At 33.7% G+C, this 5,572-nt stretch overlaps 1 non-coding gene across 1 annotated transcript; it reads right to left on the reverse strand.

Annotated features, from left to right (window-relative positions):
* Window positions 1-5,128: 5,128 nt before the first annotated feature.
* On the reverse strand, window positions 5,129-5,234 carry LOC138434790 (U6 spliceosomal RNA). The gene has a single exon (XR_011254871.1). It is a non-coding gene; the product is annotated as a U6 spliceosomal RNA (small nuclear RNA).
* Window positions 5,235-5,572: the final 338 nt, after the last annotated feature.

The raw sequence follows: 5,572 nt of genomic DNA on the forward strand, positions 1-5,572 counted from the left end.
TTTACAAAACTAAAGAACCTCTTGATGAAAGTCAAAGAGGAGAGTGAAAAAATTGGCTGAAAACCCAACATTCAGAAAACTAAGATGGTGACTCCAGCTATGAAATTAAAAGACACTTGCTCCTTGGAAGAAAAACTATGACCAACCTAGACAGCATATGAAAAAGCAGGGACTACTTTACCGATAAAGTTCTGTCTAGTTAAAGCTATGGCTTTTCCAGTGTGTATGGATGGGACAGTTGGACTATAACAAAAGCCGAGCGCTGAAAAATTGATGCGTTTGAACTGTGGTGTTAGAGAATATTCTTGAGAGTCCCTTGGACTGCAAGGAGATGCAACTAGTCCATCCTAAAGGAGATAGGTCCTGGGTGTTCATTGGAAGGACTGATGCAGAAGCTGAAACTCCACATGATGCAAAGAATCAGCTCATTGGAAAAGACCCTCATGCTGGGAAAGACTGAAGGCGGGAGGAAAAGGGGACGATAGAGGATAAGATGGTTGGATGGCATCACCGATGCAATGGACGTGAGTTTGAGTAGGCTCTGGGTGCTGTTGATGACCAGGGAAGCCTGGCATGCTGCAGTCCATGGGGTCACAAAGAGTCAGACATGACTGAGTGACTGAACTGAGTACTTGAAATATTTTATCTGTGTCTGGTTTTATTTGTCTTATTCTCTTATATTAAGTGAAAGTGAACATATTTTTAAAATATGTTTACAGGTCTTTTTTTTTTTTGGTCTTCATGACATTATTCTATCAGATTTTTGTCTCATGTTTCCCAACTTTGAAAACTGCTTCTATATTAGGAATTATATATGCTCTTTACCTACGCTTTTTAAATAATATTTATTTTCAATTGATCAATGATTGGTTTATAATATTGGTTGGATTTCTGTCATACATCAACATGAATTAACCATAGGTGTATATATGTCCCCTCTCTCTTGAATCCCCCTCCCACCGTCTGCCCATTCTGCCCCTCTAGGTTATTACAGAGCCTCAGTTTGAGTTCCCTGAGTTGTACAGCAAATTACCATTGGCTATTTACATATGTTAGTGTATATGCGTCCGTGCTGCTCTCTCCATTTATCTCACTCTTTCCCTCTTCTCCCTCACTGTTATCCATAAGTCTGTTCTCTATCTCTGCATCTCTATTGCTGCTCTGGAAACAGATTCATCAGTGCTGTCCTTCTAGATTTGTATGTGTACATTAATATACAATATTTGCTTTTCTCTTTCTGACTTTCTTCACTCTATGTAATAGGCTCTAGGTTCATCCACCTCACTAGAACTGCCTCAAATGCATTCCTTTTATGACTGAATAGTATTCCATTGTACATATGTACCACAGCTTCTTTATCCATTCATCTGTCCATGGACATACAGGTTTTTTCCATGTCTTGGCTATTGTAAATAGTGCTGCAGTGAACATTGGGGTACATGTGTCTTTTTTGGTTTTGGTTTCTTCATGGTATATGCCTAGAAGTGCAATTTCTGGGTCATATATGGTTTTTTTTTTTTCCCTAGTTTTTTTAAGGAATCTCCTTACTGTCTTCCACAGCAACTGTACTGTCCCACCAGCAATGTCCCACAGAAGTGAAAGAGGGCCCCACCAGTGGTATAGGAGGATTCCCTTTTCTCTGCACTCTCTCCAGTACTTGTTGTTTGTGGATTTCTTGATTATGGCCATTCTGTCTGGAGTGAGGTGATATCTTATTTTAGTTTTGATCTCATTTACTTTTGATTTGCTTGTCTCCTTTGAAGAAATATCTTTTTCAGTCTTTTGTCGACTTTTTGATTGGACTAATTATGTTTCTGGTATTAAGTTTTTTGAGATACTTGCATATTTTGGAAAGTAATCCTTTGTCAGTTGTTTCATTTGCTATTAGGAGGTGGGTCATAAAGGATCTTGCTATGATTTATATCATACAGTGTTCAGTCTATGTTTTCTTCTAAGAGTTTTATAGTTTCTGATCTTAACATTTAGGTCTTTAATCCATTTTGATTTTATTTTTGTGTATGGTGTTAGGAAGTATTCTAATTTAATTCTTTGGCATGTAGTTATCCATTTCTTCCAGCACCACTTATTAAAGAGACTGTCTTTTCCCCATTGTATATTCTTGCCTCCTTTGTCAACAATAAGGTGCCCATATGTTCTGGGTTTGTATTTTGGCTTTTTATCTTGTTTCATTGATCCATACTTCTTGTTTTTGTGTCGTACCATCCTTTCTTGATGACTGTGACTTTGTAATATAGTCTGAAATCAGGAAGATTAATTCCTCCAGCTCCATTCTTCTTTCTCAAGATTGTTTTTGTTATTCAGGGTCTTTTATGTTTTCATATAAAATGTGAAATTTTTTGTTCTAATTCTGTGAAAAATTCCATTGGTATTTTGATAGAGATTGCACTGAATCTGGATTATGTTTGGTAGTAGTCATTTTCACAATATTGATTTTTCCAACCTAGGAACATGGAATATCCCTCCATCTGTTTATGTTGTCCTTGATTTCTTTCATCAGTGTCTCATAGTATTCTGTATATCCCTCTTTTGTCTCCTTAGGTAAGTTTATTCTGAGGTATTTTATTGTTTTAGTTGCAATAATAAATGGGATTGATTACTTAATTACTCTTTCTGATTTTTCATTGTTAGTCTCTAGGAATGTAAGTGATTTCTGTGCACTGATTTTGTATCCTGCAACTTTAATAAATTCACTGTTTAGTTCTAGTGATTTTCTAATAGTATCGTTAGGGTTTTCTATGTATAGTATCATATCATCTGCAGATAGTGAGAGTTTTACTTCTTCTTTTCCAATCTGGATTCCTTTTATTTCTTTCTCTTCTCTGATTGCCATAGCTAGAGCTGCCAACACTATGGTGAATAATATTGGTGAGAGTGGGCACCCTTGTCTTCTTAAACAGAATACTATCTGTTTCTCACCATTGAGAATAATGTTTGCTGTGGGTTTGTTGTATATGGCTTTTAACATGTTAGGGTATATTCCTTCTATGCCCATTTTGAAGAGTTTTTTTTTTTTTTTTAATCATAAGTGGGTGCTGAATTTGTTATATTGCAACTTTTTTTCCAGTTTTTATTTGTCTTTGATTTTCCTTCTGATGATGTAGAGAAACACATCCAAGTTATCTTTTGGTTTTTGTACAGTTTCACTTTCTACATTTAGATCTCCAGGATGGTTGGAATTCATTCCTGCATGTGATGATGGTATGGGTCCACTTGTTTTATTCTTATGTTTATTTTTTGGCTATGAAGTTACCTCTTCACCCTTTATTTTTAAATAAAGATTTTCTATTTCTTAGTGATTTGAGATGCCAGTTTGGGTCATATACTAGAAACTCCTATGTATTTGGTTATAGGCATTGACTTTTTATGCTAAGCATTGGTCTGTCTATTTTTGTGTTTGGACCACATTCAATTATGGTTTAATTATGCTGATTTGTGTCTTAATACCTGTTAGGGAATTGTCCATTTTCATAGCCTTTTCTCTTTAGTTATTCCTTAGCTAATTTTCATAGTCATTTTTCATCATGAACTTTATTATTAATATATTTATTTCTATTCAATAAGTGGGAAAAATGCTAACCTAAGACATTTTTAAAATTTGGATTATGTATAATTGATAAATATTAACTTAGAAACTTAGAAAGAATTGATTTTATCAAATAGAAAAACATCTTCCTATTTTGTTCAGTTTAATTTTTGTGTACTAGGTAGTATTTTCAACACATAGACTTTGCATGCAGTGTTAAGTGAAAGTGGTAGTCTCTCAGTTATGTCTGACTCTTTGCAACCCCTTGGACTGTAGTCCACCAGGCACATTGCACATACCTTTATTATTATTATTAAACCTTCCTTTATTATTGGTTTAGTAAATCTTTTGTTATGATTTTATTTATACATTTAAATATTTTCATTATTAATAATATACTTGCTGCATTAAAGAATTGAAATATTTTCTAATGCTGTGGAGAAAATATATGGCATAGGATTATCTGGACTTTCAAAGTTGCCTTGTTTTAGGAATCCATCAGGTGATGATGAAATCTGAGTATCTGGTGTGCAGTGTTGATTGAGATAGGTCACTTTTATTCTGTCTATAATTGTGTTGAATTGAGACTGGATTTAATATTTCCTAAGGATTGTTTCTTTACCTCACTCAAGGGTGTTGCTCTTTTGGAATTCTAACTGCAAATTTGAAATATTTACCAAATCTTTCTCTTTTTTTTCTCATCTTTCAAACATTGGCTTCTGCCTCTTTCTGCTTGAATTTTTAGACTCTCTACTCTGTGCCACTTATAGAAAAGTGCTGTAGGAATCAGGCTTGTGTTTTCCTTTATCCTGGGATATTCCTTCTTAAGTTTTCAGTTTTATGATAACTTTATAATGTCTTCATACAAATTTTCATTTGGGATACAGTCAGACTTTTAAAGGTGATCGTGGTGAGATCAGCAGGAATAGCAGCATGCTATTTTTCTGTTAGCAGATACAGAAAAATAACCTTTGATACTGATAAAAGTGTTTATATAAGATCATTCTTGCAATTCCCACTCTGAAGGTTTCTTAATACATTATTAGTTGTCCCTTATTTTTAGTATGATCTGTGAAAATGAGTCTTTCTAGAATGCAGTGACTGGAAGAAAATCTACAATGTTCTTATTTTCCTTCTAACAGGAGATGAGCTTTTCTTTATTCCTTGACTGTTTGAAAGTTCAGAGACTAGCTTAGTGGAAATAATTTATCACTTTTTGAAAGTGTATTAGTTTTCCAAGACTGCTGTAATGGAGAACCACAAACTAGAATGCTTAAACAATAGAAATTTATTTTCTCATACTTCTGGAGGCTAGAAGTTCGTAATCAAGGTGTCAGCAGTTTTGGTTACTTTTGAGGCCTGTCTTCTTGGCTTGTGGTTGACTGTCTTCTTCCTTTATATCTTCATGTCATCTTCCCTGCATATATCATCTCAGTATCTAAATTTCCTTTTTAAATTTTTTTTGGCTTTATTTATTTTTTTATTTTATTTTATTTTATTTTACTTTATTTTAATTTACAATACTGTATTGGTTTTGCCATACATTGACATGAATCCACCATGGGTGTACATGCATTCCCAAACAAAAATATGGAACGCTTCACGAATTTGCGTGCATCCTTGCGCAGGGGCCATGCTAATCTTCTCTGTATCATTCCAATTTTAGTATATGTGCTGCCGAAGTGAGCACTAAATTTCCTTTTTTTAAAATAAAGTAATTAGCCTCCAATTAAAATGAATAAACTTATATTAAAAAAAATAAGGTTACTAATCATGTTGAATTAGGACCCATCCTAATGATTTCAATTTAACTTGATTAATTCTATAAAGACCCATATCTTCAAGTAAAGTAACATTCTTAGGTTCTTAGAGTTAGGACTTCAACAAACTTTTTGGAGGGGACAAAATTCAACCAAAAATAAAAGTAAATGCAATATAAATGAAAATGAATATATGCATTATTTCATTTAAAAATAGTCATATTTACAAAACAATAACATGGATTTCTAGTGAGTGAAAAAGATTAGC

Source organism: Ovis canadensis, chromosome 2, assembly GCF_042477335.2.
Source record: "Ovis canadensis isolate MfBH-ARS-UI-01 breed Bighorn chromosome 2, ARS-UI_OviCan_v2, whole genome shotgun sequence".
Lineage (NCBI taxonomy): Eukaryota > Metazoa > Chordata > Mammalia > Artiodactyla > Bovidae > Ovis > Ovis canadensis.